The following is a 15,262-nucleotide window of genomic DNA, read 5'->3' as shown; positions in this document are numbered from 1 at the left end:
TTTATCAATAAATATTATTAAATATCTATTAAGGTTCTAAAATTATATTTTATTTATATCAAATTACTTAATCGAAAATATTACAAAGATATAATATTATTTGAGATGATATTTTTTATTACATTTATAAAATAATATTAAATTGTAATTAATAAATATTAAAAAGACTTTCCATTATTTTGTAGATTAGAATTTATTATTCTTGATGTTTGAATTAGAATTATTATTATCAAAATAATTAATGTTACTAATATTCCCCTATTATCATTATTTTTATTCTCATTTATCTTAAATATATTTATTCTTATCATCTTCCCTTATTTCTTTTATTATCATCTTTTTATACTATCGCTTTTTAATAAATTTTCATTAAAATCTTAATAATGAAACAAAGAATTATATTCAAATTCTAAAATGGCTTTTTGAAATTAGTATTAAATTCCAAATCGATTAATAAATAATTGAGCTTTTACTTCTTTTAATATTTTACCTTAAATTAAGATTAGTGTTTAATTTATTAGATAATATACTTTATTATTAATATCTTTTTTATTAATAATATTATAAAATTCATATTTATAGTTAGTATTCAAAACTTATATAATATAATTAAAATCTTGAAAGATATTACTTATACTTGATTCAAAGCAATATTATATAGAAAAATAATAAAGTTTGATATTATTCTTATTACTATAATTTATATTAATAGTTTCAATAATATTTCAATTAATTTGAATAGATTTACTATTATTATATTTAATTAAATCATTTTATTACCTTGTATAAGATTATAAAAAACTATATAATTAGATTAAAATAGATAATTCTAAAAATATATTAATTTTAAATGTTTTTATTTAATTTATTATATATAATATATATTTAAATTGTTTAAAAGATTATCTATTGTTTATTAGAGTTTATGTTATATAATTAAAAGAAAAGGTTATTTATATTAATCTTCTTATTTCTATTTCGATATATTAATAGTATTAATTGTAGGGTTATTAATTTTAATAGATTCTAATGCTGTTAATAAACCCTTCTCTATTATAAAACCAATGATAGAGTTTATTAAATAATCAAAAGCTTTTATAGCTTCTTAAGAGTATTAAGATTATTATTTTTAGTTATAATTAAAAACACTATATTTTATATTTTATTAAAATAATTATATTTTCAAAAATAGGTTTAAGATTCTCAAAATAGGAATTAATATTGGAATTATAATTATTATATCCTAATATAAATCAATTTATATTCATATTTTATATAAATAAAAATATATTATAGTAAAATGTTTAGAGTTTATTATTATACTTATATTACCTTTATCTATAAATTCTAAAATCTGAAAACTAAGAATATTATTTTTGCTTTATTTTTAATAAATATAATAATATTTTTAAAGTTTAAATATTTAATATCTTTTAAATAATTGAGATTAATCTTTATATTTAACTTATAAGTTTTAATTTGAATTTTGTATTTTATTAACTTTTTAATCTGTGATTTGTATTTTTTAAATAGTTTTATTGAAATATAATTATAAGAAATAATTTTCAAGGAATTCATTTGAAAAAGGATTATATGAAAGAAGAAATTCGAGAAAATAATAGTTGAAGTTTTTATTTAAAAAATGATATTTTATTGTTTTTTATGTATATAACTTTTTTTCAAGCTTAAAGATAAAAAATATTATAATATAAATTTTATTTATAAAAGATATATTTCGTTCTATTTATTTAAATATACTAAATCTTATATCTTTTTAATTCTACCCTATTTTTATAAGACCAATAATAAATAAATAAATAGTTTTATATATAATAATATTTAAGATTCTTTTTTTTCTTATTTTATATTAAAAGAAGGAAGGAATAGCTACACCTTATTCTAATTTATTAGATATAAATAAACTATAGTTTATTAATTATAATAAGATATAAAAGGAAAATATTGAATATTAATCTATTAAAAAATATTAAAAAATATCAAAAAAATAGGCTGAAAAATATAATTAATAATTATTTTGTTATGAAATAGCTTAAATTTCAAAACAGGTTTTTAGTAATCTAATAAATTAAATAAAAATTATTATTAATATTATATTAATAGATCTCAATAAATCTGAGTATATAAAATAAATCAAGAAAACAAAGACTTTTTTTCTCATATAAATATCCATTAAAAAGTTCAAGTAATATTAAGACTTGTTTTTATATATAAAAACCCAGTTGATTAAAGGTTCTATTATTTCTTCTTATTTTTATTATATATTTTATTTCAAATAAATAAATCATTTATTTATGATGTTATAATTTTCGAAACTATATTGTTATTAGGGATTAATAAGTAGTTGGTTAAATAAGGAAGGTAAATAATACTTCTAGAATATTAAATACCCTAAATTCTCTTTATTATATATACTAGATTTATATATTATTACTCTATTTTAATATTATATCAATTATAGAATTGTGATTATAAAAATCCTGGAAATCTATCAAACTAACTCCCTTAATTTTAGAATATCTAATTAATTTCCTCTTTCAAATCTTTGAAATCAGTTGATTGAGATTAGATAGGGAATTTGAGATAAAGCCCCTAAACAAATTTAATAAAAATTTCCTATTCCGAAATATTAGTATACTAAATAAATAATAGATTAAGAATATATTAATAAAAAATAGGGAAAATATTTATAAAATAAAATTAATTAAATAGTTGAAGAAGAATAATATGAATTATATATATATAATATTAATAATTAGAATTCAAACAATATTAGTAATATTGAGTTTAGTTGAGTATATATTATCAATAAAGGAATATAATATATATTAGTAAATAAAGAATAAAAAAGGATTTATTAAAAACTAAGAGTAGATTTAAAGATTAATAAAAGTTTGAATAGAACATAAGAGATTATTAAAAGTCCTAATTTTCCTCAAGTTTAATAGACTTTGACCTCCATCGCTCATCTTTCAGCCTAATACATAAACAGGTAGCTTCATCCTTTTCCCCTATCATTCTTCCAATTATATTTCTAATATCCAAACCGACTACCTAATCTAACTTCATATTCTACTTATTCCTATACTAACTTAATCAGATTAGGGAAATTAATCATTTTTAATACTATGATTTTCAAATTTAATTAATTTTAGAGATTAATAAGAGATTAAAAAAAGAAAAAGATAAATAATATTTCTAAACTATTAGAACAATTTAGATCCTTCTATCTATATATACTGAAACTATATACTACCTCCTTATTATTATATTATATCACTACAAAACTATTATTGCTATAATATCGTAAAGATTCATTTAATCATTTCTATTAACTTTTTATATTCGAAATATTTGATATTAATTAAGATTCTAAAAGGCGAAATTAATAAAAGCTTCAAAGAAAGCCTAATAAAAATTTTCTACACTAATATAAAAAGAATATTAAATATTATAAAAGATTGAGGGTCTTGTAATAAAAACAAGAAAGTATATTTACAAACTAAAATCGATTAAATATTGAATATAATAATAAGTATAGCGATACTGAATCTAATTGGACATAAATCATTAGTAAAAGAATAAAATTATATTTTATAGGTAGAGAATGAAAAAGAACTCAATAGAGGTTAAGAACATATCAAAAGTCTGATTAAAGGTTTCAAAAGGAAATTTGAGGGATAACAAAATAAACATTTAAATAAAAAAATGTTTAATTATAATTTTCTTAGAATTAATAATATTTGGGTGGTAGATAAAAAAAGGAAATAAAAATTGAAAGTAAATTTTGGGTGAGATTAGAGTAACAAGGGATGTGGGAAGTAGCACTGGATTTATACAGAAATATAGAGGGAGCAGACTCTAGCAACTATATAATAGGTAGCGGTACAGTGGCCATTGGATTAAGCGAGGTATTCCCTGTTCAGGAAGCTGCGATTTCCTAAAGCAGAATCACTAACATTCAGAATACTAATATTATTAATATAGTAATATGAGTAAACTTCTTATTCAAAATAAATTTCTAAATATAAAATTAATAGATTACAATAATATTAAATAATAATTACTTAATATACTTATTTGTCTAGATTATATAATAAAATCAGGATTCTAGAGTTTAATTAAACAAATAATCAAAAATCTCAAAAAGATTGAAAGTGATATATATAAATATATAATATATTTTCAGTATTTAAGAGAAAAGACTTATTTTTATTTAAAATATTTGCCAAAATCTTTATAATAATTAAATAAAAGAGAATAAATATACTTTATACAAAGTATTACATTTTACATACCCTTATTTCTTGAATTACATTTAATAGCTTTATATATATACTTATATTATATATTATAATTCTAAACTTACTTAATAATTGATTTAGATATAAGTATTGAATACCCAGAAAAAGAAAAAGAAGATAATTCGAAAGAAGAGTTATTTCAATTATTTGATAAAAGACTGGAAAGATTATTATTAATAAAAGGATTATTGCAATAAAAAGGAATATTTATTATATAATCTTTAATAACATTAGATTAATAAAATTTATTATACTGAATTCTCCATAAAAAGTTATAATTATTCTTATATATATTAAAAGAATATTTCGGCTTAAAAATTTACCTTTTAAATTAAAGAGAATAAATTCTAATAAAAGAATATAATTTATATAACTTATATTAAGCATTTGAGATAATAAAATATATACTATTTTTTAATAATATTCAAAATAATTTATTAGTAATAGATTTTAATAATCCAAAATCATAAAAGGATTTAATAATATTATCTAAATATACAAATCAAAGTATACAAATATTCGAATATAATAAGAAATTCATATAATAAAAAAAGAATTATTCTCTTGGAAAAAAATTCTGAAATAAAAAATAATATAATTAAGAATCGAATAAGAATATATAATTAAAAAGCTTAAAAAATAGAAAATTGTTTCTTTTTTATACTCAAATTAATTAATACTTTTAATTAAAAACCTTTAATATTCATTAAATTCTATATAATTCTATTATCATTATAAAATATTATATATATTTATTATTTGAATTAAAAGCTATAAATACTCAATTAATTTATGAATACTACAATATATACAATCCTATTAATAAAAACCTAACAAATTGAATCACTCACTTAAGAATCGATATTCATTTTATAGTTACTCATATTCGAATAATAATTCTCTTTTTTTTTTTACAAAAAATCATATGTTTTATATATCTTATACTTTTTTATTTGCTAATATATCTATTAAGCAAATCAAAAGAATAATGATCATTTAAAGACTACTTTTACTAATATTTGTAATATATATTATCTATTAATTTTCCTTTATTTATTATATAGATTATTTAATATAATCATTAAAACACTAATTGATTTAAAGAAATATATTATAGAATTCTCTGTTTTATATAACAATACATAATTCAACAAAATACTCCTTAGAATTGCTTATTTCATAATTACTATATAAACTCTTATCTCATTTCATTTATAAATCCTAATATTTAATTAGACGATTCTATTGCCTAATTAAGATATATAAGATAGGTATAATCCTTATAATTATACCTCAAGTCAATCTAGTTTATTATCACTATACATACCTATTATATAATCAAAGTGACCAATCGACATAGCTATCCCTCCGTGATAAAATACAATAAAAAAGTGAAGAAATATGAAGATAAATTTAAAAGGACTCTAACAACACTAACAACACTAAAATCAATAATATTAATGAATTTAATAAAAAGATTTAAAGAAAAGACCAATCCAATAGAGCTCTGGGATTCAATAAATAAGATTTATAGTGAAACTTCACTCGATATAATAGACCGATATTTTAATAAATTAATAGAGTCAAATTATAACGATTTTAATAATATGAATGAATATACAAATCATATATTATCATCATATATATATTTAAAAGAATTAAAATTCGAATTACAAAAAGCTTATATAATATGGGTCGTATTTAATGGTCTAAATGATTCATTTGATTCGTTTAAATCACCAAAAACTGAAGAATTATCAAAAGATTGAAATAATAATAATAATATTGATTTGGATAAACTTATATCTAAATTAATATTCGAAGAATCAAGAATGAAAGGCTCTATAAAGTCTAATAAAGTTATAAAACCATTAAATACTATTCCAAATTGTATATTTTGTAATAAAAAGTGGCATTTAAAAGAAAAGTGTTTTAAAAAATACTTAGAACTATATAATAAAGATTATAAAAGGTCTAAAAACTCTAATAATAAAAGTAACTCTAAAAAACAACTTTATAAAGTTATTAAAGAGTTGAATAACCTTAAAAAATCTAATAGAACCTATAAAAACAATAAAAATAATAAAAATCATAATAAAAATGATAAAAATTATAAAGAAAGCTCTGATATTGAGATAAATCAAGCCTTTCAAATGGATTATGATTTAGTATTTAGTCCTGAATGAGAAAATAGTATTATGACTATATCCATGTTAGTCAATTATATCAGTAGGTCTAAAAATAATATTATAATAGATTCAGATGCTATAGAGTATTATTGCTTAAATAAAGATTAGTTTATAAATTATAAAGAATATAAAGTCCCAAAATATGCAAATATAGTTAATAAAGAATCTATATTAGTTTTAGGGTATGGGGATATTCTTATTATTATAAATAATAAAAAATTATTAATTCGAATGGTAAAGTATATTTCATTATTAAAATCAACTTTAATTAGCACCAAACAAGCCGCTAAAAAGGGTTGGGCTAGTGAAATACTATCCCCTGGTAATATTTATAAATTTTCAAATAAAATTTTAAATATAAAAGCGAATACTAAATGGATTAATAATACTTTCTACCTAGAATATAATATAAATCATGATTTATTAAATCAAGATAAAGATATTATTTATAATAATAATAAAGATTCTAAAATAGATCAAATTAATAAATCTAAAAAAGAATCTAAATCCGAAAAAGAATTCAATAATACAAATCTAAAAAATTTAAATCCATAGCATAAGCGTTTAAATCATATAAATAAAGATTATATTATAAAAACACTAAATTTAAAAGATTCTAATATAGATTTAAGTTATTGTGAAGCCTATATATATGGCAAGATAACCCAAAATATTAGTAAATCCCTTTCAAATTTGAAATTAAACAAATTTAATAAAATAAGTACTAATATTTGTAAACCATTTAAAATATTAGAATTAAGAGGAGAAAAATATTTTATTATTTTCACTAATTGGGCTACACAAGGCATATGAGTATACCCTATAAAATTCAAATTAAATGTTTTTAATATATTAAAAGAAGTATTTCATTTAATATATAATTAATTTAATATTAAAATTAAAGTAATAAGACTAAATAATACAAAAGAATTTAATTCAAATCAATAGAATTTATTCGCTAAATCTAAAGGTATCATATTAGAATATATAAGTTTTTATTATTATTCCTAAAATAAATTAGCCAAAAAATTAAATAAATATTTAATAAAAAGAATACTAGTAATAGAAAAGAAAAAATAGTGAATTTATTAATTTTAAATCTTTTCTATTATTAATATAAAATATCTCTTCTTTCTTTAATTCTTAATTATTATAATTATTTATTTAGCTTTTTTTAATAAAAAAATTATTATCTCTCTTTTTAACTCAAAAACGAAGATCTCTTTCTATCTTTCAATTTTCTATAATTAAATATATAAAGATTAATATAAATACTTCTACAATGAATTTTAAGACTAGATTTTAGACTACTTATATTATAAAGGGATTTCTAGTTTTAAAGAAGAAAGGGAAAAGGGTTGAATTCAATATAAATGATAATAATAATCTTAATAATAAATACAATATAATTAATAAAGAAGTTGTAATTAATTATATTAATAAATTTGATGAAAAAAAGTAATAACTTGAATTATTTCAGTTTGAAATTGAAGTTATTATAAAAAAAAGGAATCTTAAAGAAAAACATATTAAATAATCTTAATAATTCTAATTCTCATATTTTATAAATTAAATAAAAATATAAAGTAATTAAACTTTTAATATAATAAGTTTTTTATTAATTCATTTATTATTATTTTTATTATAAATAAATATATAAAATAGAAACTATCTTTTGAATATTTTTATTATAATTATATATTCTATATATCAATATATCTTAGCTTAATAATTATTTTCTTATTCTTATTTATTATTAATCTAATTAATTATTAATTATTATAAAAGATTATAATTAATTGTTTAATTATAAAATTGATTTCTTTGAAAAAACGGAGTATTATTAATATTTTTTTTGATATATATTTAATATCTAATAATTTAGTTTTAATTGTTAAAGTAGTAATAGTATTCTATCTTAACATTTTTTATATTATTAATCCTTTAAATAAGGAGATTATAAAATCTTAAAATAATTATTTTAATTTCTTATAATTAGCAAATAAGATATTTGAGAATAATAAAAACTATAGAATTTATTCTCTACAGTATCTAATTGTATAGTATTTAGTATTCCATAGATATTGAATATAATAATTAATTGCTTTTATATAATCTAGAAATAGATTAATTAAATAATAATTGAATTATGATATTGTAAATACTATATCTGCTTTTACTATAATAGTATTTATAAAAAATAAAAATCTATTAAAGTTTTTATAGCCTTATATATTAAAGGGTATAGTTTATATTAAAAATAGATATTATAATAAAACTATAAAAAGCTTACTCTTTAAATTAATATATAATAAAGAATCTAATATAAGTTATATTAGAATTCTAGGATCTTTTGGATATATATTAAAATATAAAGAAAAAAGAGATAATAAACTTGATTATAAATCAGAAAAAGGAATTTTAGTAGGATTTGAATCTTCAAAGAATTTATTATTTTATATTTCTAATAGAAATAAAATAATGAGTTCTAGAGATTTTATTATTAAAGAAGATATACTATATTATAATAATAATATTAAAAATAATCTTACTAAAAAAGACTTATTAGAAGAATTTAATAAAAACCCTAATACTAATAATCAAAAAGAAGAGATAAATATATATAATAATATATATAAAGATTTAAATAAAAATAACGATTCTAAAAGTTTTATTATTAAAAATAAAAGCAAATTAATAATTGAAATACTATTTAATTCTAATTTGTCTATCTCTATTAGATAATCTAAATGTATGTGAGGGGTAGAATTGCAATTAGATATATATAATCTCGTTTATTTGTAATATATAGAACTAGAAAATCAAGATTATAAATTTAAATTAAATAATATTGATGATAATCAATATAAAGAAAATATATTATTATGTTTTAGTATAAAAACTGATGAAAAAGTAATAATAAAAAGGCTTTATAATAAAAATCTAATAACTCCTGAAATATATTCATAAGCTATAAATTCTGATTAAAAAGAAAACTAGAAAAAAGCTATAAATTATAAAATAAAGATTTTAGAAAAAAATAATATCTAGAATATTATTAAAAAGAATAATAATATAAAAAAGCTAAATATCTTAAAGACAAAATGAATTTATAAAATTAAATATTTATCTAATAATAATATTGAATTTAAAGCTAGATATATAGCTAAAGGGTTTGAACAACTATATGAATTAGATTATTTAAAATTTTTTGCTAGTGTAATAAAGCAAATGGCTTGGAAATTAGTATTTGTATTAATAATAAATAAAGGGTGGTATATATACAAAATAAATATGGTTTTAGTTTTTGTATAGGGAGATATTAATAAAAATATATATATCAAAGCTCCTGAAATATATTATAATAATGATATAATATTAAAGCTAAATAAAGCTCTATATAGATTAAAATAGTTCGCTAGAATCTAATATACTATATTAAAAGGTATATTAAATAAATTAAATTTTATTAATATAAAATCAGATGAATATATATTTATAAATAAATATTTGGGATTAATATTAAATATATTCGTTGATAATATTGTTATTGTAGGCTCTAGCGAAATTCTAATTAAAGATTTTATTAAAAATCTTAAAAACTATTTAGATCTAAAAGATCTAAATTCAATAAAAGACTATTTAGATATTTAAATCAATTTAAATAAAGATTATATTGAATTATATCAAGAAGAATATATAAATAAATGTTTAAAAAACCTAAAACTAGAAGATTGCACCCCTATAGCTATACCTATGATTATTAAAAATAATATAAAAATAAATCCAAATAAAGTCGATTTAAATAAAATAAAATAGATTCAAAAAATAATAGGAAAATTATTATATTTAGCATTAGAAATTAGATAGGATATTACTTATTCTGTATTAAAATTAGCAAGATACACATCTAATCCTAATAAAGATTATATAATAGTTATAAAAAGAATATTTCGATATTTAAAAGGAACTAAAACATTTAAAACTATATATAAAAAAGATAATAATAAATATATTAAAGGATTTTATGATGCAGATTATATAGGAGATAAAAGTTTTGCTAAATCTATTAGTAATTATATATTTATATATACAAATAATCCAATCAGCTGAAGAACTAAATTGCAATCTGTTGTAGTACAAAATACAATAGAATCCGAGCTAATTGCTATAAATTTAGCTGCTAAAAAAGCTATATATTTAAGATATATACTACAGGAATTAAATTAATATAATCAAAATAAATTCCTATTATATACAGATAATATATTAACTAAAGCTATATCGGATAATTCTATATATCACAATAGAAGCAAGTATATTGATACAAAATATTATTATATAAAAGATCTTATAAATAAAGAATATTTAGATTTAATATGGATTTCTACAGAAAACCAATTAGTCTATGGATTAATTAAGCCATTAGATAGAATCAAATTATCAAGATTTATTAATATGATTCAAAATTTTAATAATTATTATTAAAATAAATAATATTAGTACTCTTTTTCCCTTTAAAATAAGAAGGTTTTTAATGAGACTAATATAATATATATTAAAGGGGACTATTGTTTTAATTAAATTAAAAAAATAATATAATATATATATATCTTTTGAAAGCATTCAATCTAATATGAGTGTATTATATAATCAAATCACATGATCGTCTATTATAAGCTTCCGAAAACAGCCATAAATATGAAAACGGTCATAAATCCGAAAACAGACTACGAAATAAAGAATAAGAAAAAGAGCTTTATTTCGAAAGAATGGCCGGATTAGGAAGAGATCTGTAAAAGATTAACGAAAGCGGGAAAGCTAGATTAATAGGAAAAAACATAAAATAAGACCTTTTCCCTATTAAATGAAAAATAAGAAATTGAATATCAATATATAGATTCTTTAATATTATATATTATACTGCTTATATAATCCATTGTAGTTGTTAAACCGAGCTAGCTTTCATACAATACTACTAGTCTATGACCTACGATAATATTAATAAATTAAAAAAGATTTAGAAAAAGGTTAGAGTATAAAAATTTAATCGAAATTGACAAGAATTAAAAGAAAATATATTTATTCAAATCCTTAGAATAATAGATAGGAGCTACTCGGAATTACACTAACAATCTCGAAGATGTCTATTCCCAACAACAGACCGATATAACGCGGATGCATTTTACCATTCTAATACTAATAGTTAGCAAAACGTCTTAGCTACTAAAAGAGATTATTTTCTCAAATAGAATTTATATACTTTTGATATAATATTCTTTAATATTAGTATAGCAAAAGCTAATTCATTTGATTTTAAACAGCATATAGCCATGGAAGTCGTTTACAAAGCTCTAGAGAATATTAGTAAAACATTAAATAAAGTTGTAAATATTCAAATTATATATTATATTAGTTTCTTAATAAATAATTATTGAAAGACTATTATACGAGATTTCGAATATAGTCTTAAGTATTATATTCTAGGAATTTGTAATAAAATGATTTCTAATTGCTTTTCCCACTTTTTAGATATTTATGATTTTAGTGCTATTATTTATATGATTTGTTTATCAAGTTTTTTTGTGATTCATTTTAATTATTAAAGTTTATAATTTGAAAAATCAGAAATAATTATAATTAGAAGTATTGATATGATTATTAATTTGAATAGAAATATATAATTAAACAAATTGAGATTTTTGAATCCCAAAGATCAGTATTATTAACCTGATAAAATCGTTTTAATTTAATCCAGTTCTCCTCTTTTCTTTGATATTATACAATTTCTCTTGTGCTGTACTCTCGCTTGGCAAACAATTATATTTTATATAAACAACCCCATGCAACTATAGAAGCTTGTATCCAAAATGATTTATGGCTATAGCTTAAAGCAAGTTTTGATGAAGTGTTTTGTTATCAGAAAGTTATTATAAAGAGTATTAGTATTACAAGAATTCTATTACACAAGCCTATAGTAATCAAAAGATATTGAGAGCTTACAAAAAGAGTTAATACAAATATAGCATGCAAATATAAGCGATATAATCAAAATTCTCTAGTTTATAATTTGTTCCCAATATAAGTATAAGATTAACCTATCAATTCCCTAAACAAGATTTCTATAATAAATTCAAACAATCTATATAAATTCTTAAATAATAGTAATATAAATGAAGTAAAAGTTATTCTTTTTAAATAGTACTTAAAAAAGACTTTTGTGATTGTAAATAGAAATAGAGATACTGGCTGTAGTTTGAAAGCTATTATTATAGGTTGGTAGAATATAATTAACTAAAAAGGTATTAAATTAGTTTCTTTCTTTCTTTATTATTTTGTCATGAAAGTAGTATATCCTGTTGTGTACAATTTAGTGTACAAATTCAGTTGTATGTATAGCAAGAGTTAGTATACTATTGAAAATTTCCTTATGCAATCCCCGATCCCCTGAAGATGAGCTATTACCATTCAGATCGATAGCTGCAGAAAGGGGCTGAGCAGTGAGGAGCTGAGAAGTACTTATTCAGCTCGCAAACTCTCGATCTGAAAAGCCATGCATATACCCCTTATTCGCATCCTTACCAAGTACATACAACCCCGGAAGAAGCCACCTTTTGTAGAGAAGAATCATGATATGATCACATAAAGTGAGGACCTTGATATGTACTCTGTGATGAATCAGGCAGATTCCATTGTTTCGGGAAGCGTTAACCTTACCCGGAATACTTTTGGATTTATATGAAACTCGCCACGCAGTATCGTAGTCGTAAAAGTATCGTAGTCCAACCTCTAAAGTTATTTGCTGCGGAGAAGTACAAATCAATTGCATTTAATGCTATTAAACGTTATACAATATTGTCAAATCCTTTTTATCTGTGTATACCAGGATTTGATCGGGTTTTTAATTGTTTTTCCAACCAGATTAGCCTTATATTATACACCATAACCTTATAGATCCCTTTTCTTCTGTTAGGAATTGAGATCTGAATAATCTCTTCTCCATGTGATTGATTATGTCTTCGATCTCTCTGCAGCTAGAATAGCACACTATCGAATTGTGCATATGCAAAACTAATGCATTTCTACGTTTTCGATTGAGAGCTGTTTTGTTTCGGAGACTTCCCCACCACACCTACATCTTCGGTACATTCAGATGATTTGTGTAAAATCATTATAACATGAATTTGATAGAAATGCTAATTCTGCTGTATATTTAAGCCATTTCTGGGATGCTGTCATGTGAGTAGCAAAGATACAGGAACGCGCAAAGAGCCGATCTTTCCATCATATATTTCGAGGGTTAGATATATTCATTCTATATAATTCTATAAGAATTAAGCTATAAACCTGCTTACTTAATATATCATGAATTAAAGTTTAATTACTAACTCAAATCTAATATATAATCTCAAAATGTTTTACAAATCTTTTTTGTTTCTCATTTTCAATACTCTTTTTTAAACTATTAATATTAAATATAGGAAATCATATTATTTTAAAAATAATTTTTTAACATTGATTTTTTTATAGAATATATATAAAACGAAACTTTATGGAAATGATGAAGAGATTAGTAATTATTATATTAATTATATATTCCTCTTTTTATATCCAACTAAATTTTAATTCTCATTAACACTTTAATATAATTAAACTATTCGATTTTTACATATTCGATTTACTAAATCTCCTGTTGGTTCTTTTTGTTTTATAGTTTCTCAATATTCTAATGCTATTATAAATAATAAGGAAGTTCAAGATAATAATATCGGCGCTAACTATATCCAAGCTTTTCTTCCTAAAAAATCAAATATTACTACTAAGCCTCCACTAAAAGATACTCAAAATAAAGATTGTCTTTTCCTTAATATCTATATCTCTCTTTAAACTTTAAATAAAAATATTAATAAATAGCTTTTTGTTATTGTTTATATTTATGATAAAATCTATATATTTAATAATAAAAATATAATATTCAATATATTAGAATCTTATTATGTATATAACAATATAGATATTTGTAGAATTATTAATAATAATGTTATCTGAGTAATGGGAAATTATCGACTTAGAGTATTTAATTTTTTAAATAGTTTTTATATAAAATAGAATGCTTAGCCTAATAAAGATCTATATAATTAGCATCTGCTTTTAAACTAAATTCAAAAATATATTGGTTAAGTTAAAGGTAATAAAAATGCTATTAGTATTTGAGAACTTTTTACTAATAAAAAATCAATTTTTTATTATCTTATTGTTTATAATAATATTAAGAAATAATCTTTTTTCCAAAAAGTTGTTATCTAGAGTTCATCATTTTAGTGGTTATATAATTAAGTAGGTATTTTATAAGAAATCTTTTTTAGTTTTGTAATAAAAATAAATTATATTAATAAAAATATTTTCGAATATTTAAGAAAAATTAATATAAAGATTTTGAAGGTAGTCAATTAAAATGTTATTAATTAATATTTGGATTTGGGATTATTTTTATTTGGACCTATTGTTAACAAGGATCTGGTGTTAGATTTCTTAATGAATTTATTGAAATAAGATATATAAATTTCTATATAATTATTTTTATCTTTTGTTACAATTTTCTAATTTATTAGTAGAATATTATTAATTATGGATTTCAGGTAAATATGTTAGTATTGAATTTCTAATCATTTTATATATATATGATGAGGCAAGGCTTTTTGTTAATAAGAAAATTAAAATTGAAGTTTAGTTTATAGAATTTGTTATTCT

This window comes from Botrytis byssoidea (assembly GCF_014898295.1).
Source record: "Botrytis byssoidea strain MUCL 94 chromosome Unknown BBYS_016, whole genome shotgun sequence".
Taxonomy (NCBI): domain Eukaryota; kingdom Fungi; phylum Ascomycota; class Leotiomycetes; order Helotiales; family Sclerotiniaceae; genus Botrytis; species Botrytis byssoidea.
The sequence above is the reverse complement of the archived record's forward strand: the minus strand, read 5'-3'. Positions refer to the sequence as shown.